This window comes from Helianthus annuus, chromosome 10 (assembly GCF_002127325.2).
Source record: "Helianthus annuus cultivar XRQ/B chromosome 10, HanXRQr2.0-SUNRISE, whole genome shotgun sequence".
Classification (NCBI taxonomy): domain Eukaryota; kingdom Viridiplantae; phylum Streptophyta; class Magnoliopsida; order Asterales; family Asteraceae; genus Helianthus; species Helianthus annuus.
In genome coordinates this window covers 72,519,861-72,546,411 of record NC_035442.2, presented here as the reverse complement: position 1 = coordinate 72,546,411, position 26,551 = coordinate 72,519,861, and the positions used below count along the sequence as shown (strand labels likewise).

The 26,551-nt window shown below is 39.5% G+C and overlaps 1 non-coding gene across 1 annotated transcript; it reads right to left on the bottom strand.

The window, feature by feature from the left end:
• Positions 1 to 17,588: 17,588 nt before the first annotated feature.
• LOC118483441 lies at positions 17,589 to 17,695 on the bottom strand. Its single transcript, XR_004870729.1, has one exon. It is a non-coding gene; the product is annotated as a small nucleolar RNA R71 (small nucleolar RNA).
• Positions 17,696 to 26,551: the final 8,856 nt, after the last annotated feature.

Sequence of the window (26,551 nt, the reverse complement as noted above, 5' to 3'; positions counted from 1 at the left end):
GTTCTACTTAAAGTCTCACCCTGGAAGGGTGTGGTTCGTTTCGGTAAACGAGGCAAGCTGAATCCACGGTATGTTGGACCATTCGAAATTACCGAGAAAATCGGTAAGGTTGCTTATAGATTAAACCTGCCTGCAGAGCTGAGTGCAGTGCACAACGTTTTTCACGTAGCTAACCTGAAGAAGTGTTTGTCGGATGAGACACTTGTAATTCCTTTTAAGGAACTGACTATTGATGAACAGCTACACTTTACTGAGGAACCGATTGAGATCACGGATCGAGAAATCAAAACCCTCAAACGTAGCCAGATACCCCTTGTGCGAGTTCGTTGGAACTCACGGCGCGGCCCAGAGTTTACCTGGGAGCGGGAGGACCAGATGAAGTCCAAGTATCCCCAGTTATTCCCAAACGAAAACCCCAGCACTGAAGCTACAACCGAATTTCGGGACGAAATTCCAAACTAACGGGGGGATGATGTGACACCCCGTTGAAACACGCTAGCTTGGCAGTGGCTGCTTCAACTTTCGGGACGAAAGTTCTTAAAACTTGGGGATAATGTGACACTCGAGGTTTTTCCGAACGATCACCTTGTAATATTTCGTGTGTATATAAATATTATTAAATGGAAACGTGATTTTTGCATGATATGTGATGTATGTATGTATTGTATATATATATATTTATATGAGAGCCGAAACCACGACCCGAGACCATGACTCGCAACCGGGCGGTTGCGAGTGGGCCTTTGGGCCGTAACCGGTTTGGGTCGAAACCCCCAAGCCCAACCCGAAACACCCCATGTATATATATCCCACCTTCTCCTCACTTTCCCTCATTTGTTACAACACACAAACACACACTCCTCCTATTTTCTCTCAACTAGAAACCCTCAAACAACATTACCATCTCCTCCAATTTTCGGTTCAAGCTCAAGGATCCCGGACAAGAAACTCGGTCAAGACTATCACTCGGACACTCCATCTTCTTGGTTCTCTTTTCTTTGTTTTCGGCTCCTCCTTTCATAACCGGTTAGTACTACCTTTTGTGTTATCTTTTGTGCATAGAAATTATGTGTGATTAATAAACTAGAAAAATGTTTTGTTAGTAATTTTATGCATGATCTTTAGGTTGTTTTGTAAAGATTGAATATATATGATGACATGTTTGAAAATGACTTGATAATGGTAGTTTACAAGTGTTCATGGCCAACTATACTATGCTTTAAAGTTCTTGCTAAGATGATGTTGTTAAACATAAGTTTCGGATATATATATATATATATATATATATTGTATGTTCTTTGTTCTTGCAATAACAATCTTGTTGTAATATGTGAGTTTTGGTGCAAGTAAATGTATGATTTTGTTAAGGTGAAAACCCTAGAAACTATGAACTTGATGAACTAGTTGAAGATGGTTTGAAGATTTAAAATGGCAAAGTTTGATCTATATGGTTTAATGGTCAAATGAGGAAAAGTGTTTGTAGAAATCTTATTGGTAGTTTCCTAATCTGGGTCTGAGTTTATGTGTACAATTTGGACTGTCCTTTCTGCATCATCACGTGTATATGAAAGTGACAGATTACGACTCGCAACGACAGCATTCCGACTCGAAACCGCACGGTTGCGACTCGCAACCAAAGCATGACAAGTCGAAACCTCGAGATTGCGACTCGAGACCATGCCGTTGCGACTCGCAACCAAAACGTAACAACTCGAGACTACGGTTGCGACTCGCAACCATAACGTGACAAGCCGCAACCACCTGGTTGCGACTCGAGACCAGCTAGTTGCGAGTGGGCTGTCCATTTTGGTTACTGGGCCCATATGTGTTTAACTTGGACTATCGGTTGACTGGATTATGTGTTGCTGTTGACTGCTTAATTACTTAGGCCGGCCCAGTGACCCACTGTTTACTTGTATGAATGTTACGTGCCTGTATATGTTCTTACGTGATTACTTGTACACCGAACCTGACCTATACCGGTAACCATGTTAGGACGTGGTGACCAACGTGATTGACAAGTAACCTAAACCTACCGAGCAACCCAAGGTGAGTTCACAACTTAAAAGCATGCGTCCCGGTGGTTTGGGACACGAGACTAACAACCCTATCCCCTGGTAAAAGGGGATACCATTTACATACCTTCCCTAGTTATTGGGAACAAAACTTACTTTTCCTTCCCGGGTATTGGGAAACCTTTTGGTTAATTACTGTTTATACGGATTGCAACTAACGGCACTAAACGAAACTCTATCACTCAAGTCCCTACTACAAATACCGATTAGTCGCCGGGTTAGGCGAGCGGGTTATTAGTTGATAGCGCTATTTAGGTGTTTACCAGCCTCACACCGTGCCCTGGTTTGGGACGGGCGTGAACTAATGTACTCAGAAATCCGTCAATGATGATAGAACATTGACATCGGGGCATCCTGCGGATACGCAACGGTTACCTAGTGTTCGGTATTGGAAAAACAGTTTAGTCGCTAACTTTTGGGGTAGCTCCCCAGGGCATGTATAAACGGATAAATTAACCGGTGAAACAAAGTTTTTGGTAATTAAAACTGGACATCTAGTGAACTCACTCAGCATTATTGTTGACCCCTTACTGCATGCTTTGCAGGTAACCCGTGACGAAGGAGCTTGCAGCTTGGGAATGTGTAGTGTCTGTTCACCCTTGTGTTGGGTGTTACCTTATTTTGAATCATGAACTTTGTTTTAAACTACCGTACTTATGCTTCCGCTACTTGTTGCTATTTTGGAACTTAAAACTTTAAACTCTGAACTTAATATTTACTAAGCTTATGAATAGTAAGTATTACTTTTGTTATTAACTTAAGTATTCGGTATAATTGGTGGTTGGATCCTGGTCGGTCACGCCCTCGAAGCGGGTGTTATCCGCAGGTGGATTTTGGGGGTGTGACACTCGATCGTGATCAGCACAAGCTGCAAGTTATACCGACGCCTCAAGGTGTCGTAATGAATGAAATAATTCAATAATACCGGTGATCGAATAAGTATCACCTGTGTTTTGCATGAAACGATCGATCATGATTAGCCCAAGCTACAAGTTTGTACCAACACCACAAGGTGTCGTAATGATTTAAACAATCCAATAATAGCGGTGATCAAACAATTTCACCGTGTTTGAAGTCAAATGAATGCGCAGTAATGGGAATCTGAAAGTTTGTTTCAAATGACATCATAGAATTTTCAATTGAAAATGAAACATCAAAGAAATAATGTTCTCGATCGAAGATGAAGAAGCAATGAATATCGCAAAACATTCGATCGATGTTGAAAGGACCGTTAGGGGGTACATAGGAATGTAAAAATGAATTTGTGTACCACTGTCTTTGTAGGATCGTTCTCGGCCCTGTTTGAGTCGTTCAGAGAAGTTCGTATCCGAATTAAGAGGCGGAAACTAATAATTCGGCGCTATTGCAGCTGTATTCACTTTAAACTTGCTGTTTTATTGATATTGAACTCGATTACAAGATTTGACAGCACTTCGGCAGCATACCGGAACAAACACCTTCAACTATGTGTTTCAGACTCGCTCATATGGTCCTATTTATAGACATCCTGGTTCGCTTATACATACATGTACGTATAAGCGGACCTACATCATGACAGAAAGGCGGACCAAGCACATGACCTAATAAGCGAACCTAAACAAGACTGACACATAAGCGGACCTAGCCTAGTGACTGATAAGCGAACCTTATACAAACATGTATTTCTAGGTTTCCGTGCCATGTCTGATCTGTTCAACTTCAAGACTCAGTGAAAGACGTAGTCAGCAGACGTAAGTGCACCAACAGACTCCCCCTCGGATGTTGACGGAGTCTTCATAGAGCCTTCGCACATGTCAATCTACAATCTTCATCAGTCGACAATCTGCCTCTGAAATATCTGTCGTTTCAAGAATCCTCGTTTTCTTTCTTCATTATCACCAAACTCCTCTCTCTCAGCTGTTGACACAGTGTCTTCAGACTCCCCCTCTCAAACAGCTAATCTGGAATTCGTATCTTCATTCTTTAAGATCATTAACAAGCTCCCATCAGGTTCCAGATCGATACCTAGCTCCATTGTAACACCCCAACCCGGAAGGGCTGACGTGTCACAATAACGGTAGCATAACAAAAGTCATAATTCCATTTATTTATTTGATAAGGATACAACCATACGATTATTAAAATTTATACACAAGCGGAGATATTCATCTTAATTAACTTAATATCTTCAGATTTATTCCTATGCTTTATTCTTCTCTCTTTTCCCCTCCCAAAGTAACTTGTGGACCTGTATGTACAAAAAATTTACGGAATGAGCCGAATGCTCAGTACGGAATTATAGGCTCAAATAACAAATAAATGCTTCATATGAAATCTTATCCGGATGGAACTTTAGGCGAAAATGATACAATGCAAGAACAAAATTTCATAATCATATCTTACGGATGTACCCATGAGCAAACTTAAAACGTGACAATACACAGGTAGCTACTCCTGTATATTTATCACATGAGATGGCGAATTGGCATACCCGTTATCCACCTCCTTATACTTATACTTAAACACTAGGATCGATCCATACGCCTCCTAATAGCTTTATGTACCACACTTGTACTTAAGAGACGCCGTGAACTAATCTCTCCGTCACGGATGGAGCACATGATGTTGATGCCACAACAACATGCTCGTGGGACACTCCACGAGAAGCGATACTCAGGGTATCAGAGTACAAATGGTCTTATTCACATAACTTATAAAACTTATTTTCATAACAAAACGGAACATATATCGGAACATGCGATAATGAGTGTAACAACATAATACTATCGCATGACATGAAAACTAAATCAATTGATAGGAATCGAACGGACTGTCAAATGAATTGATAATCAAAGACGTGAGGAGTTTTTTCCGTCGATTTTGTGCCAGAAATCAAGTCCCAGACTCCTCTATTTATACCCGAATTTTGACACCGTCGCGTAGCGCGAGGGGTATCACTTGTAGGCGTCGCGCTACGCTATTGGTAATTTATGTTAGGCGAAATTTGTCCCTGTCGCGTAGCGCGAGGGGTAACCCCTATACGTGTCGCGCTACGCGAGTGGTCACCTATTTTCTATAGGTAGCTTCGTGTCTAAGTAGCTTAGCTGAGTTGATAAAATTGTAAAATTCAAAACGGCCAGCAAGTTATTTAGATAATCGTAACTAGGGTTTTGCCCCCCCTGAGTTTTAGGGGCCCTGATCCTGATTCCTATTGTTCTAAAAATTTTTAGGGTTCATGCCAATTTACTTGGGTGTCTCATTTAGGGTTTCCTTAATAAATAATTACTATTATTCTTTTTATTTCTATAAAAATGATTTTGGGCATTACAACTATTACCCCCTTAAAAGAAATTTCGTCCTCGAAATTTTGCAAATAAGAATATAACCTATCGTATAAGTAACAGAAACGAAACTTTCCTAGCAGAGTTACTAACTTATATAACCCGAATTTTCTAACTACACATGGGTATTTGAAATTCATAGCTAAGGTTATGACTATACTTGTTAATTACCTTATATATGTGCCTTAATGGTCCTTCTTACTAAGATATCTTACCGTATGAAAAGTTTAATAGAGATTTTCAGATACTTAGAGTGACTATTAGTACTTGAAATTTCCTACATAGATATACTTAGTTATAGCTAAAATATCTTCTCATAAGGTAAAGCATAATTGACCGTAAACAGAAACAAATGAACATATATCAAATAGCGAGATTTACCGTTACTCGACTAAAATTCTATTGCGAGAATAGATTAGGGTATAGAGAACGAATTGATTCTTCGGATTCCCATGTTGCTTCGCGTTCAGAGTGATTTTTCCAAAGGATTTTAACGAACGGGATTACTTTCCTACGTAAAACCCTTTCTTGTCGATCTAAGATGGCTTCTGGTTCCTCTTCGTAGGACAAATCTTCGTGAATTAAAAGTAACGGATAACTAATGACATGGAGTGGATGATAATTATATCCTCTTAAAGAGGATATATGAAAAATGTTATGAACGTGAGAGAGTTGAGGCGGTAAAGCCAGTCGATATGATACTTCTCCAATTCTTTCAAGGATTTCAAACGGACCGATGAAACGGGGACTAAGTTTTCCTTTAATTCCAAATCTACGAACGCCACGCCAAGGTGATACCTTTAAGAATACGTGGTCACCAATTTTAAATTCGAGGGGTCGTCTATCTTGATCGGCATAGCTCTTTTGTCTACTCTGAGCTTCTTTCAATTTTTCTCGGGCTATAGTGACTTTTTCATTTGTAATCTGAACTAATTCTGGCCCTTCAATAATCTTTTCTCCGACTTCATCCCAGCATATGGGTGCGCGACATTTCCGACCGTACAAAAGCTCAAAGGGTGCCATGCCAATACTTGCTTGCCAACTATTGTTGTAAGCGAACTCAACAAGACATAGATATTCATCCCAGTTTCCAGACCATTCAAGTGCACACGCTCGGAGCATGTCTTCCAAGGTCTGAATCGTACGTTCTGACTGCCCATCTGTTTGTGGATGGAAAGCCGTACTAAACTTTAGTCGTGTCCCCCAAGCTGCCTGAAAGCCTTTCCAAAATCGTGAGGTAAAACGTGGGTCTCTATCGGAAACAATGGAAGATGGTGTGCCATGGAGTCGAATAATTTCTTGAAGAAATATTTCGGATAACTTATTAACCGAAAATCCTTGCTGAATTGGTAGAAAATGTGCTGACTTTGATAACCTATCGACAACAACCCATACAACATCATTCTTCTTGAATGTTTTAGGTAAGCCAGTAACAAAATCCATTGTGATCTCATCCCACTTCCATATGGGAATATCCAATGGCTGCAACAGACCGCTTGCTCGTTTGTGTTCAATTTTCACTTGTTGGCAAGTGAGGCATTTACTTACGTATCGAGCAACGTCTTCCTTCATTCCATTCCACCAGAAGTTCTGTCTTAAATCTCTATACATCTTGGTAGATCCTGGGTGAATCGAAAATGGTGAGCTGTGAGCTTCGGCTAACAATGACTCACGAAGGGTGGAGTCATCGGGTACACAAAGTCTTTTGCCACACCAAATCACCCCCTGATGGTCTATACTAAATTCAGATTGCTTACCCACCTCAAGATTTTGCACAATTGCCCAAAGTTCTCCATCTTGCTTTTGTGCATCTTTGATCCGCGATATGAGGTCGGGTTCAATCTGCATTCTAGCTAGATATCCATCAGATTTACTAAACTGAAGCCAAATGTTCATCCTTTCAAGATCCCTCCTAATATGAGGTTGAATTTGTAGGCAAGATATAGTCCCGGAATTCTTTCGGCTTAATGCGTCAGCTACAACATTGGCTTTGCCTGGATGGTATTGAATATTTGCGTCATAATCTTTTAAAAGTTCTAACCACCTTCTTTGCCTCATATTTAGCTCTTTCTGCGTAAATATATACTTGAGGCTCTTGTGGTCGGTAAAGATATCACATCTTTCACCATACAGATAGTGTCGCCAAATCTTAAGTGCAAAGACGACTGCGGCCAGTTCTAAATCATGTGTAGGATAGTTAACTTCATAAGGCTTCAACTGACGGGAGGCATAAGCGATAACCTTCCCATGTTGCATTAGCACACAACCTAATCCTTTCTTTGAGGCATCACTGTAGACTTGGTAACCTCCTGATCCAGAAGGGAGAGCGAGTATCGGAGAGGATACGAGTCGTTTCTTTAATTCTTCAAAGCTTTTCTCTTGTTCCTCATTCCAGGAGTACTTCACCCCTTTTCTTAGGAGTTTTGTGAGTGGTAAAGCAATTACCGAAAATTTTTCAACAAATCTTCGGTAATAGCCAGCAAGACCCAAGAAACTTCGTATTTCGGTAACAGAAGTGGGTCTTGGCCATTTTGTAATAGCTTCAACCTTTGTTGGGTCTACCATAATTCCCTCTGCTGATATGACATGACCTAGAAATGACACTTGGCTAAGCCAAAAGTCACATTTGGAAAACTTCGCGTACAACTTCTCATGCCGCAAGGTTCTAAGTACTATATGTAGATGTGCTTCATGCTCTTCGCGACTCTTAGAATATACCAGAATGTCATCGATAAAGACAATAACGAATTTGTCTAGGAATTGGTGAAATACGCGATTCATCAAATCCATGAAGACTGCAGGTGCATTAGTTAGCCCAAAGGGCATAACCAAAAATTCGTAATGACCATATCGAGTACGAAAAGCGGTCTTGGGAACATCCTCATTCTTGACCTTTAACTGATGGTACCCAGACCTTAGGTCGATTTTTGAGAAGAACTGAGCCCCTTGAAGTTGATCAAAGAGATCATCAATGCGAGGCAGAGGATACTGATTACGAATAGTAATCTTGTTCAGCTCTCGGTAGTCAATACATAAACGCATACTACCATCTTTCTTCTTCACAAATAAGACTGGAGCACCCCAAGGTGAAACACTGGGTCTTATGAATCCTAAATCTAACAATTCTTGCAATTGTTCCTTCAACTCCTTTAGTTCCATCGGGGCCATACGGTATGGAGCTTTAGAAATAGGTTCGGCACCAGGGATCAAGTCGATGGTGAATTCTAACTGACGGTCGGGTGGTAATCCCGGAAGTTCATCCGGAAATACATCAGGATATTCACGGACAACGGAGTGGCTATCGATACTCTTAATACTAGCAGAAATATCCTTAATCGATGCTAGGAATCCAGTACAGCCGTTTGATATGGATTTTCGAGCCTTAAGCGCAGAGATAATTTTAAGAGATTTATGAGCTTGAGTTCCCTGATATATAATATCAGGATGATGAAGATTACCGAAAATAACACGGCGAGAATGACAATCTATAGTTACCTGATGTCTAGACAACCAATCTATTCCTAGAATAACATCAAAGTCACACATATGTATTGGAAATAGGTCTGCCTTACACACAATAGATTCAATACGGATCGGACAATCCTTATATACGTAAGTGATTACGGACGAAGTTCCTATGGGAGTGGAAATGGTTAAAGTATGATCTAAGAGAGTTGGTCTTATCGGAAGATACTTAGTAAACGAGTGGGATACTAAAGAATGAGTCGCTCCTGTATCGAATAACACATAGATACTATGTTCACCAATCTGAAGGGTTCCAGATACAGTACCTGGAACATTAGCAGCGTCAGTAGCAGAAAGTGCGAAAACTCTTCCTCCAACATTGGGTTGATGATTCTTCTTAGTATCTTTCTTAGGACATTCCTTGATCATGTGTCCAGTTTGGCCACATCTAAAGCATGCTCCTGTACTTCGGTGACATACGCCCTGATGTCTCTTACCACAAGTATTACATAGAGGGTATGTAATCTGATTCGGGTTTACTTGTTGATTTAGTGGTTGAGCTCTAATAGGTTCTGCATACAACTGAATTTGGTTTTGAGCAGGCCTTGGGTTTTGAAGTCTAGGTTGCCATGGACGTGCTTGATTTCCAAAGTTTGGATTTCCTTGCACTTTGCGAGCTTGATGTGGTGGTGTAGTGGATGATTGGCCGATTTCCTGCTTAAATTGGCCTTCCCTATTTCTCTTCTTATTATCCCCAGTTCGAGATAGGAATTCTTTCCTTTCGAATTCAAAAGTTTTGATTGCATCAGCAACTTCGGTGATATCCTTAAATTTTATGTACATGATCGACTTCCGAATTCGATCATTAACTGCCCACTTGCATTTTTCAGCCTGGACTTCTGCTGATCCTGCAACATCTCCTATAATACTAGCCAATCTTGAAAATCGAGTAATGAACTCAGAGGCTGATTCATCACTCCCCTGTCGAATCACTGCATACTCCCTGATATAAGCTTCTTTATCAGCGGTCGAAAAATACTTGTCGTAAAAGATATTACGAAAGTCGACCCATGAAAGATTAGCGTCAAAATCATCCCCTCCTTTGACTTGCTTATATCCTTCCCACCAAGTTTGTGCGTCATCTTCAAATTTGTAGGTAGCCAGTCTAACTTTGTATAGCTCCGGAACTCCAAGAACTCCGAAGATCTTTTCAATGTGAGCTATCCAGTTTCTTGCTTCGACTGGATTAGTAGCGTGACTAAAGGATTTCGGTTTTTGTTTTTGAAATTTACTAATCCATATGTCTATAGTATAAGTAATATTGTTCGTGGTATTCTCACGGGTTTGACCACCAGAGATTGGATTAGTGTTAGTGTGTTCTGGATGACGAGTTTGTTGAATAACGGCCTCAGCTGTTTGGGCAACAAGGTTTGGAAGCAACCCAGCAACAGCCTGGTTGATAGCATTAACTATGTTTGGATCAACTGGAGTCTCATTCGAAGAAGTGTTATTACGTTCATGGTTAGTACGAGTATTCCTACGTGGCGGACGACGAGGAGGCATCTATAAGAATAGACATAGGAGTTAAATCAAATAAGAGATCAAGTTGAATCCTATCATAGATATCTACCCATTCCTCACAGGTCTTAATTACTATCTTCAAGTTTTCTACAGGAAAGAGCCTTTGCTCTGATACCATAACTGTAACACCCCAACCCGGAAGGGCTGACGTGTCACAATAACGGTAGCATAACAAAAGTCATAATTCCATTTATTTATTTGATAAGGATACAACCATACGATTATTAAAATTTATACACAAGCGGAGATATTCATCTTAATTAACTTAATATCTTCAGATTTATTCCTATGCTTTATTCTTCTCTCTTTTCCCCTCCCAAAGTAACTTGTGGACCTGTATGTACAAAAAAATTTACGGAATGAGCCGAATGCTCAGTACGGAATTATAGGCTCAAATAACAAATAAATGCTTCATATGAAATCTTATCCGGATGGAACTTTAGGCGAAAATGATACAATGCAAGAACAAAATTTCATAATCATATCTTACGGATGTACCCATGAGCAAACTTAAAACGTGACAATACACAGGTAGCTACTCCTGTATATTTATCACATGAGATGGCGAATTGGCATACCCGTTATCCACCTCCTTATACTTATACTTAAACACTAGGATCGATCCATACGCCTCCTAATAGCTTTATGTACCACACTTGTACTTAAGAGACGCCGTGAACTAATCTCTCCGTCACGGATGGAGCACATGATGTTGATGCCACAACAACATGCTCGTGGGACACTCCACGAGAAGCGATACTCAGGGTATCAGAGTACAAATGGTCTTATTCACATAACTTATAAAACTTATTTTCATAACAAAACGGAACATATATCGGAACATGCGATAATGAGTGTAACAACATAATACTATCGCATGACATGAAAACTAAATCAATTGATAGGAATCGAACGGACTGTCAAATGAATTGATAATCAAAGACGTGAGGAGTTTTTTCCGTCGATTTTGTGCCAGAAATCAAGTCCCAGACTCCTCTATTTATACCCGAATTTTGACACCGTCGCGTAGCGCGAGGGGTATCACTTGTAGGCGTCGCGCTACGCTATTGGTAATTTATGTTAGGCGAAATTTGTCCCTGTCGCGTAGCGCGAGGGGTAACCCCTATACGTGTCGCGCTACGCGAGTGGTCACCTATTTTCTATAGGTAGCTTCGTGTCTAAGTAGCTTAGCTGAGTTGATAAAATTGTAAAATTCAAAACGGCCAGCAAGTTATTTAGATAATCGTAACTAGGGTTTTGCCCCCCCTGAGTTTTAGGGGCCCTGATCCTGATTCCTATTGTTCTAAAAATTTTTAGGGTTCATGCCAATTTACTTGGGTGTCTCATTTAGGGTTTCCTTAATAAATAATTACTATTATTCTTTTTATTTCTATAAAAATGATTTTGGGCATTACATCCATTCTCTCTCAGGATCAATATCTGGCTCAAGTCCTGCACAATCTCTACTGAACCATAAGTTTCTATTAAGAATTAAAACTTTCCAACAATCCAGAAACTATATTGATAAGCTATAATAATGATTTTGCATTCAAGAAATGATTACTGGTTATTATCAAAACAACTTTACCATCTATACATAAACACTCCCCAAACCAGTTCTTTAAGTTTAGCACTTTGAATTTCGAAAATCAGCATCTCAACACCAGTTGTCGAAAATCTTTTTTGATTTTTCAAAATTTATGCTAAAACACACCAAAAATCTTTTTGGATTTTCTGAATGTAAGTAAATGCAGAAATGAAATATTTACAGACAATATTTTTGTGAGTTTGTGCAAGAGGATCATATCAGTTATGAAACATATCACAAACACCGTTAAGCTTGATTACATATTCAGTTCTAAACAATTTACCTAGATTGTCAGTATGTTTGTCCACTTAAATTTTCACACAAACTTCAATTGATTCGAGATACAATATTAATGTTTTAAAGACTTAACTTAATTGTGTATCACTCCACTTGAATATACTCCCGTATCCAGATCCCAAATATTCAGTCTTACAGGTGAGTATACCACAGATGATATCTGTAAAGGGGTAGATGCGAAACCGTGAGAGCTCAGGTCAGAACTTCCGTTCAGCAGAGAGATGACGGCTCGACTTTTGGTGGGTCCCCTTTAGAGGATCTTTTTTACAACAGCAAAGATTATCAATTTTATTATTTAATCAGATTGCTGAGGGCGAGCTTATGTTTCAAAGCTTTTAGCAGAAAGTATTATTCGGGGACTAGGTTAGTATTTCCATACAGCAGAAGTCCCGGGATAATACCCCAGATATCACTGAGCATAAAGACCTAGTATCTCAGAATACGGGACCTTTCAAACAAGATTTCGGTGGTTACCCATATATCCAAGAATAGTTACCCACGAATTAAGTAAGTTTGATTTAGGTTTATATCTCGTTTCAATTTACTAAATGTGCGAAAATCTACTGACACATCCGCAGTAAAATTGTTTATCACATCTTGGCATTACAATTCTTTAGCGTGCTGTGATAGTCCACCGATGTACTATCATTTCCTCTTTTATGCAACAAAAACTCTTTTTTCAGTTTTATCATGTTTTTGGCTTTTTCAAATTTTCTGATGTTTTTGGATTTTCTAAAATTCTTACTCCCCCTAAAATTCAAATACATCTAAAGAAAATTGAAAACAAACTGTACAGAATATGACAACTGATATCGAAACACTTCAATTCTCCATCTGTTTGGCTTAAACAATCAGAACTCCCCCTCACAACAAACTATTTTCCCATAATGATTTCAAAACACTTAAGTTTGTTTTAATCAGAATGGTTTTTCCGGAAAATAAGTTTAGTTGCTTTTACCTTTTGTAAAAATGGGGCAAAATCATCACATTGTTTACCAATCTTATGAATAATAATTAAATCAAGTTCAAATTAATGACCTTGATTTAACCACTTGTACGATCAACTAGTTCTCATTCTGAACCATTTATAACAACCACAAACATACAACCAATTAAGCTTTTCAAACCTGTTTTTCAACCAATTGCCATCTTTTGGTTGAATTTTCAAAGTGCCGATTCCTACTCCTCGCTTACAAACCTGGGAGTTCCGGCAAGTCCTGCAAAACTTCAAACATAGATTTAAAAGGATGCCGATTCATGATCCACGATACCATCTTGGGATCTCCGGCAAGTCAGGATTTTATTCTTGGAAAAATATATCCACCCAAGCCTGACCTTCCTTGGGTGTAACCTCATCATTTTCATCATTCCTTTCAACTGACTTGTAAACCCATCATTTGGAAGCATAAAAATCCTTAATGCTTTGGGCCTTACCACTGACCATTTTTCCAAAGATGCGTTTTACATTTCCGTTAAAAGTTTTTTCAACATCAATTTTCTTTTTGTCAGAATAGAACTGATTTGAAATTTCAACTTTTCCGATTTTAGATTTGTAATTTTTAACATTTAGTGGCGGAAAATTCACATCATCCACTTTCGGAACTTTCTTTTCAATCTTTTTCTCAACACATGGCTCCTCTGATTTTATGGAATCAGATTAATCACCAGACTATTTACCTGAACCTTTTACAACCCATTTCAGATTTGTGGCAATGTCTATTCCTTTGGAAGCACTCTTTGAAGATTCTCCTTTTTCATAAGTTGAATTCTCAAAGCCTGTGAACTTCCGGGTTGACAGTTCAGTTTTCTCAACAATTTTTTCTTTCATTTTTCTTGAGACTTCTTGTTTTAGTCGAAATGTCTTTGGACAATCTTTCGCAACATGACCCACAGCTTTACACTGAAAACAAGATCTCTTTTCAACCTTCTTTGGATCTTCCTTCTTCTTCATGTCCTCTTGCTTCTTAGCAAGGAATTCTTGATTCGTCTGATTTCTGAATGATTTTTCTTTTTTAGCTTCTGTAGTTTTTCCTGCAACAAACATTGTTTTTGGTTTATAAACTTTTTCATTTTTATAGTTTTTCTGTGGAACAAAACCAAGACCTTTCTTTTTGTAATTACGATTATGGTTTGGTTTCTTTTGGAAACTATAACCACAATTGTAACCCATTTTCTTGTTGATTCTTTGTTGAACTCTTGAAGTGTATTGTTTAGGTTTTCTGGAAAGATTTAAATCTTTTATTTCAGAAATATTAATTTCTGTGATTTTGAAAACCTTTTGAATCATTTCAAATTTGACACTTCTTACTGGAAAACTTTCATCTGAATATAATTTGTCAGAACCTTTCAAAGTATATGCCACTTTGACCGATTCATCATTCAAATTAGATTTCGAAAGTAAAAACTCTTTATCATAAACCCGTTTGTCCTTTTTATTTGTCGGCTTTGACGTATTTGACCCAGACTTTGACTCTATTTTGGACTCCGGTTTTGACTCCTCATTGTCATCGCTGTCTAACACCTGATCGACCACACTTTTTATCAGCTTTGACTCATGATCAGTGTCTGATGACGTATATGTGACATCAATACTTTCTGGTAAGTTATCCGACGACCCAGACTCCCATTTCAAATTGATCGCTTTATTAACTCTTTCTGAATTTGGTTTTCGAGGTGAATATCAGATGTGTATAAAATGCAACATATAAATCACATCAATTAAGGCATAAAACTAACCCTTTTTAAGTACTAATGTTGGAAAAAGAGTGTTTTTGTCTTCCTTTTGTATTTTCAGGATGAAATGAGCTCAAATTCACAAAAGAAGCAAAAAGACAACTAATTCTAGCATAAATACAAGAAAAGGAATAAAAGTAGATTGCCCGGACCCTCAACGGCATCCTCCAAAGCAAAGAAGAGAAAACAGAAGCCTGAACACGCCCCGTGCTCAGCCAGCACGGGGCCGTGCCCAAGAAGCAGCATAAAAGACAAACTGATAGAAGCTTCCATTGCCCACCACGGGGCCGTGTCCAGCGAGCACGGGGGCGTGGTGAAAGTACAGCAGGCGCATTAATTGTAATTGCGAATTACAATTAATGAGGAGAGAGAGTGTCAGAAGGGCACGGGGCCGTGTCCAGCGGACACGGGGCCCAGCCTTCTGTTCAGCCTATAAATAGGGGTGCTTGGTTTCATTCCATCTCATCCCTTGGCACACCACCACTCTCACACTTCATCCACCACCCACCACCACCATAACACCATCATCCACCACCATCATCCATTGTCCATCATAGAGTGTGTGAGTCGTCTCGGGATCCAAGATTGATCGTAAGAGTTCTTGACAATCAAGGCCATGTTTGCCTAAGTCTCTTACATCACTTGGTGAAGACAAGTGTTTAGTATAATACTTTTTATTTTTAATCTTTTGCACTTTTTATTTGGTTTTGTATTAATGACTTTAATAACTAGTTGCTTATGTTGAAGGTGATCTTTCCTTATCGTTTGTCCGTGGTGTCTTGGCATTATTTTACTGTCTATATAAAATAAAAGATTTTCACCCTTCATATCTCCACGGTCTATATGGAGGTATGTTGGCTACCTGGTCGGGGGTTAAGGGAACGGTTTGGTAAGGGTCTTGCCCTTGTTCAGCGTTTAGAGGTCCTGCTTGGGACCTGGGTTAAATTTAGTAGGATCTCCTTCAATGCCCATAGGTATTGGATGGCGGGGATCCAAACTCTTTGACCCCCTCATAAGTTAACTACTATTAATACTATAACCCGGCTATTTAGGACTGTATCCCTGCTGACTCAGACTACTTAGCCGAGGGTAACGTCACCGCCAAAAGCGGGGCCTACCATAATTTGCATTAATAACTTAATTCATTATCTTTCAATAATCCGACCCTTTAGGATTGTATCCTTGCTGACTCAAACTACTGGGTTGAGGGTAAGGTCGCCTTCAAAAGAGGGGCCTACTACAATAACTAAGATAATCTCTTAAACAAGTGCAAAAGTGCGAAAATAATCAAAGGTTATACTAATACACGAGTCGGATCCAAGTGATTCATCTTGTCTATCTGTTTTAATTTTATTTTATTTTTCAGCATTTAGTTAGTTTTTATTTTTTTAGTTTAAAAACATTTTTCTCACTTTTTGATTTGATTAGACGTTGAGGATAAACCGGTATTAAAAGCTCTTGTGTGCTTGGACGACCTCGGTATCTTACCAACACTATACTACGTCCACGATGGGTGCACTTGCCCATATGTGTGTTTAGTGTTAGTAAATATCGTGTTTTATAAATTTAAAACTTGGCTAAAGGTGTAAAAAGTGCTTAATTATATATCTAAATTATATACACACCAACACACATCAAGTTTTTGGCGCCGCTGCCGGGGACACAAGGATTTTAAGAAAGTTAGGAATCAACGGCCTAATCATATTTTTATTTTTCTTTTTAATTTTTAGGATTTTTCTTAGTTTTTCAGCTTCTGCAGAGCTCAGCACGGGCCGTGCCTGGTCGGACACGGGCCGTGCCCAGCATCGTTATTGGCAGTTTTTTGTTTTCCAAGTTACAGAAGGCTGACCACGGGGCCGTGTCGGTGCAACACGGGGCCGTGTCCAACTTCCAGTAACTGGGGTCTGGAAAATATTAACTGAAACTCCGACCACGGGCCGTGTTCGCTGAACACGGGGCCGTGGTGAACCTTCTGACCAGCATTCTTTTCTGTTTTTATTGCAGGACTTGGAACCTGACGTCAACCTTACGTAGTGTATGAGCTCCAGTTCCAATAAGGACATAAAAGAACCACTAGAAGAACCCGAACGCTTTCTCAGAAAAAGGTTAAAAGCTAAAAACCAAGAGAAGGTTTCGGGTGATCCACCTCCAATGGCGGACCAACGTACCCTTATGGATTATCTACGACCTACCGTAGGTAACCTAGGCGCCGCTATCAATGCTCCGAATGTCGAAGCTAATAACTTCGAACTTCGGCCGCATTTGATACAAATGCTCCAAAACTCCGCAACCTTCCACGGGCTTGCGGACGAGGATCCCCATCTACATATCACCAATTTCTTAGAAATATGTGATACCTTTCGGATCAACGGAGCATCAAATGACGCCATCCGCCTCCGTATGTTTCCTTTCTCACTAAAAGACCGAGCGAAAGCTTGGCTCAACGCCCTCCCAGCTGGATCGGTAAACACCTGGGATGAACTAGCCCAAAAATTTCTATATGAGTATTTCCCTCCCGCTAAAACTGCTAAATTAATGACTGAAATTAATACATATTCACAAGAGGACGGGGAATCCTTATATGAAACTTGGGAAAGGTTCAAGGAGTTATTACATAAGTGTCCGCATCACGGCCTTGCGATATGGCAACAAGTATCCACTTTCTATAATGGATTGTTGCCACACACAAGACAGACACTTGATTCTAGCTCCAGGGGACTTTTAGGTAATCGACGCCCACACGAGATATATAATCAAATTGAGGAAATTGCTCAAACCAATTTTCAATGGCACACCCCCCGGGGGAATAAATCTATTGCCCCGGGCGCCCATAAGGTTGATGAAAGCACTTCTTTACAAGCCCAAATCGAGGCCCTTTCTTCAAAGATAAAAAAATTGGAAATGACAAAAACAGTCTCGGTTATGGCTTGTGAAGGGTGTGGTGGGTCACATGAAAATTGGAGTTGTATGAAAGAAACGGACGATCAACAAGAAATGGTAAACTACATTGATAATAGACCTAGGCCGTCGGGTCCCCCAACGGGAACTTACAACCAAGGATGGCGAAACCACCCAAACCTTGGTTGGAGGGAACCCGGCAATAGTAGTAACCAACAAACCCAACGAACAAACTTTCAACAACCAAGAAATGAGTCACAAAATTTCACTCAACAACAAAGTGGACGAGAAAGGCTCGAAGATACTATATTTCGCCTCATCTCCGACACTGAAAAGAAAAACTCGGAAAGATTTCTACAATTAGAATCAAATTTTAGAAATCAACAAGCTAGCATTCAAAACATAGAAAAACAATTAAATCAAATAGCTCAAAATTTTGCCGAGAGACCGCAAGGCACATTACCTAGTAATACCGAAACAAACCCAAAAGCGCAAGTTCACCTCATCACGCTACGAAACCGCACCGTAGGGCCTGCAGAAGTGCCACCGCCAACTGAAGAAACAATACCCACACCTCTGCAAGAGAAGAACTCCCCTCCATCACCAGAACCTACCAAGGCTCCTCGAGTTCCATACCCCGGTAGGTTAATTCGTCAAAAGACCAATGAGCAATTTGCAAAGTTCGAAAGTCTGTTAAAACAATTGCATGTCAATATTCCTTTTATCGAGGTCCTAACACAAATGCCCAAATACTCTAAATTCATGAGGGACTTCCTTACGCATAAAAAGAAAATTGAAAATTTGCAGTTAGTCAATTTAGGCGAAGAATGCTCTGCACTCGTACTCAATAAACTTCCCCAAAAGAAAATCGACCCCGGAAGCTTCACGATTCCCTGTTCAATAGGGGAATCCCCCGTTCGTAATGCTCTAGCCGACCTTGGGGCTAGCATTAACCTCATGCCCTCATCTATGTTTAAAAGACTCGGCTTGGGAACCACGAGTCCCACAAAAATGAGCATACAACTCGCTGATCGCTCCATCAAATTTCCACAGGGTGTCATCGAAAACGTTTTGGTAAAGGTAAGCAGATTCGTCTATCCAGCCGACTTTGTCATACTAGATATGGAAGAAGACACCGAGGTTCCCCTCATACTAGGAAGACCCTTTCTTGCCACCGTCCAAGCGGTGGTAGATATGAATGACGGAACACTCACTTTGAGATATGGGGATGATGAAGTGAAATTCGGAGTCGGGAAAAGAATAGAGGACGAAGACCCGGTCAACTACATGAAGGTTATTGATTCGAGCTTGGATGCTGCTCTCCGACGGTGTAACATGGGACGCCAAGCATCCCACTCAGAAAACATATAACCTCGCATTGGGTCTAGCCAAGGACCCTTATAAACGTGGCGCACCACGGAGGCAATCCGCGGAACTATCCTTAGTTTAGTTTAATCTTTTAGTTTTAATTTGTAGGAATAAAACACACTTATGGTGGTAATGGATGAAAAAGGGAACGAGAAAAATGGCCCCATGCACAAAGAACATAGCAACCCGACACAAATCTCCATCACAGAAAGCTCAACACGGGCCGTGCCCAACCAACATGGCCCCATGTTGAGCCACCTGCAGAAAAACGCCCAGTTCAGGTAACTGGACACGGGCCATGTTCAACGGACACGCCCCCGTGTCCAGGCTTCTGTCTCATTTCTTTAATTTCTGTTACTGGCACCTGACCACGGGGCCGTGCCCGGTCACCACGGGGCCGTGTCCAGACTGCCAGTAACATAAATATTTGCTTTTTAACACCACATCACACATCCAATCAACCTAAAAATTTATTTTTGGGACACATTGAGGACAATGTGTAATTTAAGTGTGGGGGGGGGGGGGAAGCTAACACTTTGAATTTTGCAAGTCCTAACAACAAGCCTTACACAAAACTCTATTGGAACCGCTAAACACCCCAAATTTTTTCAAAAATCCTTTCATTTTTACTTGTCTAAAGTTTAAGTTGGGAATCACAAGATTAATAAGGTTATATTTTTAAAAAATTTACAACCGAAAGCGTCGTGATAACAAGAACCAACATAAGAAAATTATGAAACGGCATAACAAGTCTAGTTAAAATTTAATTATATATACTTGATCACATTAAAAACCCATTCCCACAAAAGTGAGTTTTGAGCCTTTATTGAGCATACAAATTTACATCTTTAGACTAAATGCTCATTTTTTTCGTTTCTTGTGTGAATAGCCGCTTGGTTCTTACAACTCTAGAACTTGCCACGACGATTCATTCCCGGTCCTTACCAACTTAAACCCAAGTAAGTAAATGATGGAGGCATTAGGACTAACCATTTTTCTTTCTACACCATTATTTTTCAATTTTTACCACCTACCCAAAATCCCCCTAGTTAACCCCTTTGAGCCTAAACCTTTCATTTCATTACACTAAAAAACCCTTTTTACCCACCAAAAACCTTTTTATTTTTCACCCCTTATTTTAGTAACAAAGCTCGGTTTTTCGCAAGCTCGTTCTTTTATGTGACTAAAATATATATATATATATATATATATATATGATGATGAAGTTAAAAACAAACAAAGCTATACAATTGGAGGAATACTTCAAAATAAAAAGTCACTAAAATTTTTTTTTCGAAAACCGACGCTTTTTACGCTTTTCGCCCTTTTACTAACCACTAACCCAACCACCCACCTTTAACCAAAGCCTAACCCTTCACCCAAAAAAAGTCCTCTTGATATTTACAAAGGTATAAAGTTAAAAAGGAGGAGGATTGATTGCTTGGCAAGCCTATGGAAGGCGTGAGTTCCATGCCGCTCTCGAGTGATTCACTAAAAATACACCTACGACCGAGTGTTGAGTGATTTATTCCGTGAGGTATGTGAACTTGTATATAAATAAAATTTTAAAAAAAGGCATGTTATGCCCAAATAAGTAATTTATCCTATGAGACGTTCTCAATAAATCATAACGAATAGGATTGTGGATAAATGAAAATAAAACCTAAAAAGATCTTTGGATTCCCGACACTCTATGACAAACCAAAAACTTTCTCTTCTACCTATTCCATTTGGGAGTGTAAGCCACATTTTAAAGAGTTTTGCTTGAGGACAAGCAAAAGTTCAAGTGTGGGGGTATTTGATGTGTGTAAAATGCAACATATAAATCACATCAATTAAGGCATAAAACTAACCCTTTTTAAGTACTAATGTTGGAAAAAGAGTGTTTTTGTCTTCCTTTTGTATTTTCAGGATGAAATGAGCTCAAATTCACAAAAGAAGCAAAAAGACAACTAATTCTAGCATAAATACAAGAAAAGGAATAAAAGTAGACTGCCCGGACCCTCAACGGCATCCTCCAAAGCAAAGAAGAGAAAACAGAAGCCTGAACACGCCCCGTGCTCAGCCAGCACGGGGTCGTGCCCAAAAAGCAACATAAAAGACAAACTGATAGAAGCTTCCATTGCCCACCACGGGGCCGTGTCCAGCGAGCACGGGGGCGTGGTGAAAGTACAGCAGGCGCATTAATTGTAATTGCGAATTACAATTAATGAGGAGAGAGAGTGTCAGACGGGCACGGGGCCGTGTCCAGCGGACACGGGGCCGTGCCCAGCCTTCTGTTCAGCCTATAAATAGGGGTGCTTGGTTTCATTCCATCTCATCCCTTGGCACACCACCTCTCTCACACTTCATCCACCACCCACCACCACCATAACACCATCATCCATTGTCCATCAAAGAGTGTGTGAGTCGTCTCGGGATCCAAGATTGATCGTAAGAGTTCTTGACAATCAAGGCAATGTTTGCCTAAGTCTCTTACATCACTTGGTAAAGACAAGTGTTTAGTATAATACTTTTTATTTTTAATCTTTTGCACTTTTTATTTGGTTTTGTATTAATGACTTTAATAACTAGTTGCTTATGTTGAAGGTGATCTTTCCTTATCGTTTGTCCGTGGTGTCTTGGCATTATTTTACTGTCTATATAAAATAAAAGATTTTCACCATTCATATCTCCACGGTCTATATGGAGGTATGTTGGCTACCTGGTCGGGGGTTAAGGGAACGGTTTGGTAAGGGTCTTGCCCTTGTTCAGCGTTTAGAGGTCCTGCTTGGGACCTGGGTTAAATTTAGTAGGATCTCCTTCAATGCCCATAGGTATTGGATGGCGGGGATCCAAACTCTTTGACCCCCTCATAAGTTAACTACTATTAATACTATAACCCGGCTATTTAGGACTGTATCCCTGCTGACTCAGACTACTTAGCCGAGGGTAACGTCACCGCCAAAAGCGGGGCCTACCATAATTTGCATTAATAACTTAATTCATTATCTTAAAATAATCCGACCCTTTAGGATTGTATCCTTGCTGACTCAAACTACTGGGTTGAGGGTAACGTCGCCTTCAAAAGAGGGGCCTACTACAATAACTAAGATAATCTCTTAAATAAGTGCAAAAGTGCGAAAATAATCAAAGGTTATACTAATACACGAGTCGGATCCAAGTGATTCATCTTGTCTATCTGTTTTTATTTTATTTTATTTTTCAGCATTTAGTTAGTTTTTATTTTGTTAGTTTAAAAACATTTTTCTCACTTTTTGATTTGATTAGACGTTGAGGATAAACCGGTATTAAAAGCTCTTGTGTCCTTGGACGACCTCGGTATCTTACCAACACTATACTATGTCCACGATGGGTGCACTTGCCCATATGTGTGTTTAGTGTTAGTAAATATCGTGTTTTATAAATTTAAAACTTGGCTAAAGGTGTAAAAAGGGCTTAATTATATATCTAAATTATATACACACCAACACACATCAATATCCATTTTCGACCGGGGGCGGACATCTATTGTAGGATACACTCGGTTTCTTACCAGAAACTTTCAACTTTTCTTCAACATTTGTCACACACTTTTCTTCATCTGATGTCTGTTCTTCTTTGAACGTCTTCAAATCTTTCACCACTGGATAAATCCTGTCAACCACAAAAGTAGAACATGAGTAACTATCCAATAATTTCTTAATTTTCTCAGTTTCTATCTTTTGTGTTGCCAACTCTAGCTCGAGATCTGCACATTTCTTTATGTTATAGTTTGCCGTATCAAGCTGTCTCAGATAAGCTATATTCAAAGTATTTATAGCTTCAGCTTGTTCACCATCAGAATCTGTATATCGTACGATTCTTTCAACTTGTGAATATTGTGCAACAGCTCATTATTCTGCTTAATCAGCGAATCACAGTTCAAACACTTTTCAGAAATTTCAACTCGTTCTGCATCAATCTTCACTTCATATTCTGGAACTTCTTTGACATTTCTGCTCGGTTGTAAAAACTCAGCTCTTCTTCTTTTCTCAGCTTTCGCTTCTTCCTTCAATCTCTCTTCCTCTTCTGCCTCTTCTCTGATCCTTCTTCGTTTTTCTTCAGCAGCTTCCATGACTTTTCTGCACCTTTCTGCACATTTCAAATCATAAGCATTAGCAAAGAAAGCATGAGAAGTATTTTTGGACATCTCTTTGGCCATAAGATTTTGATCTGGACAAAAATCATCCCAAGTAAAACCTTCTACCAACTTCTCATCATCTTGTTCAGCCGAACACACTTTGCTGTCTTTCGGAAGATACTTTTCCCAGGTAAAATTATCATATTTTCCCTGACTAACAACACATGCTCTTTTCTAATTATCCATCACATCTCTCCCATGAGCTGTTTGTGCCTGCTGCTGTGTTGGTGGTGTGATTTGATGATAAATGGCCTTCTTGTGATAGTCATTGTTTCCGAAAGGATTCTGGGCACCGGTAGCTTCACGGTTTTTGCACTCCCGCTTGAAATGCCCTTTTTCCCGACAACGAAAACACGTAACTTTAGATTTATCAAAACCTAAAGCTGAAACGTTTGCATCACGAAAATCATCACGGCCGGTAATTTGTTTAAACTTTTTAGCACGTCTCATCACACTCGCCATACACCATTTTATATCCATTAATTCCATTTCCTCAGCATCAATTTGATTGTAATCCTCTTTCGTGAGCATTGGATTTCCGATCTTTCCTGCAACAAAACAACTATAAGATTCTAAAATCATCCCTAACAAAGACATTTGATTTTTAGCAATCTCTTCAGTGTAGTCATGATCGTTTTCAAGGCTTAACACAATGTTACACTGAAGTTTTCTACCATTCTTTGTTACAGAGATGTTAGGATCAAAAGATGAAAATCTTGTGCTGTTGCTTGATCCTTGAGATGCCTTCTTCTCAGTAGAATCTTTAACACTGTAAGCAGTTTCGATCTTAGGAGAAAACTTTGTTGAATCTGTAACACCATGCTTGTAGTACAAACTGATATCCTGTTCTCCATCGTAGTTCTTCATCCTAGCGATCTTTCTCTGCTCCATCTCTTGAGCTTCCAAATGCTTTATGAAGTCTCCTAGCTTCATCTTTTTATATTCTGCTTTGTTGGACTTCAGCATCATCAAAAATGTTCCCCATGTTTCATATGGAAGCGCATCTGCAAGTTTTTCAATTAATTCATCAGTATATTTCTTAATACCTAACTTTGTCATATTTCTCACCAAGTTACAATATCTATCAATAATTTGCTTGGTGTTTTCATTTTTCAATCCTCGAAACAAATCAAATTCTTTCTTCATGAGAGACATTTTGTTCTTTAACATATCATCACTTCCTGTAAACTTTGCTTCCAATTCTGTCCACATTGAATATGCAGTTCCGTCATGTTGAAGCAGTATCAAGATATCTTCTTTTATAGCTTGCTGAAGCAGACTCACCATCAGTTTCTCATCACGATATTTCTTTTTATCTGCAGTACTCATCTCTCTAAGTATTAGCGGAGTACCATTCACAACATCGTTCTTTGTGGGTTTAACATATGGTTCTTCGGTGTGTTCGCATCAAGATGATAAGCTTCGACCCAATTGCCAAAACGTTCAGACCACACGTTATAATCGTCAATATCCATGAGTTTCGGTGGTTTCTGAGACGTTCCGGTTTCGTTTTCAATCAAAGCACTCTGTGTAATCGAGGTTGGAGTAGCAAAAGCGTTATAAAATTCAGTATCCATCGTTTACAAATTGTTCACAAATTCACAACAATTTCCTAACTTTGACAAACTGTTCAAATAAGCGAACTGTTCCAAAAGGCGAACCAATCAGTGTCTTAACGCGGATCAAATGAAATGTCCAGATAAGCGAACCAGAAGACTTGACCAGATAAGCGGACCAGACAAATAACCCTTCGAGCGAACTGTCTTTCGAGCGAACCGATGAACTGACTAAAGAGCGGACCAGTCAGATTGTACAAATGAGCGAACCAGAAACTGTCACTAAAAGCGGTCCAAGCTGAATTTTCGAGCGAACCTAACCCAAAAATGTTCCTTGGAGCGAACCAGACAGGTAATTTGGAGCGGTCCTGATTGATGACGTCACTTTTTGTGCGAGTATGTAAAAGCGAACCTCCTAAAAAACAGCTTTCTAGGTCGATTTTTGATCTGAAAACTTCAAGGGTTTGTTAGTTCATGATTCCGAGCGTACTGTGCAATTTTGAGCTGGTTTTACTGTAAAAAATTTTGAAAAACGTGAAGAAAGTGTAGAAAATCAGAAGAAATGTAGCTAAAATGGCAAGAACTCCTCCTCCTGAGCTCTGATACCAATTGTAGGATCGTTCTCGCCCCTGTTTGAGTCGTTCAGAGAAGTTCGTATCCGAATTAAGAGGCGGAAACTAATAATTCGGCGCTATTGAAGCTGTATTCACTTTAAACTTGCTGTTTTATTGATATTGAACTCGATTACAAGATTTGACAGCACTTCGGCAGCATACCGGAACAAACACCTTCAACTATGTGTTTCAGACTCGCTCATATGGTCCTATTTATAGACATCCTGGTTCGCTTATACGTTTCATGTACGTATAAGCGGACCTACATCATGACAGAAAAGCGGACCAAGCACATGACCTAATAAGCGAACCTAAACAAGACTGATACATAAGCGGACCTAGCTTAGTGACTGATAAGCGAACCTTATACAAACATGTATTTCTAGGTTTCCGTGCCATGTCTGATCTGTTCAACTTCAAGACTCAATGAAAGACGTAGTCAGCAGACGTAAGTGCACCAACAGTCTTAACACACTATTGTATCAAGACCGCTTTGATATAATAAATCGAAGTGGATTTAAAAACAAATCAATGAATAATTATTTAAATCCATGAATATGACGTGTATACGAGATTAGCGCAAGATTCAAATTAGTGAAAATCACCATCACATGGTGTCAGAATCAACAAACAACTTAAGGGAGTCGTAGACCAAACAAGTCTACAACGACTCAGAACAAATGAAGTGCTCGATAAAAATTGATTTGAATATGATGCTCCCAATACATCCTATGATGTTTTGAATTGAATATGTGTAATGGACAGGTTCAACAATTGAATTTGATTTCGGCGCAAGCCGGGAATAAATGCATGTATCAACAAGACAACTTTCGGCATGGTCGCAACGAAAACCATGTATGTAACTTGAAAAAAAAGAAATTTCAAGAAAATGTG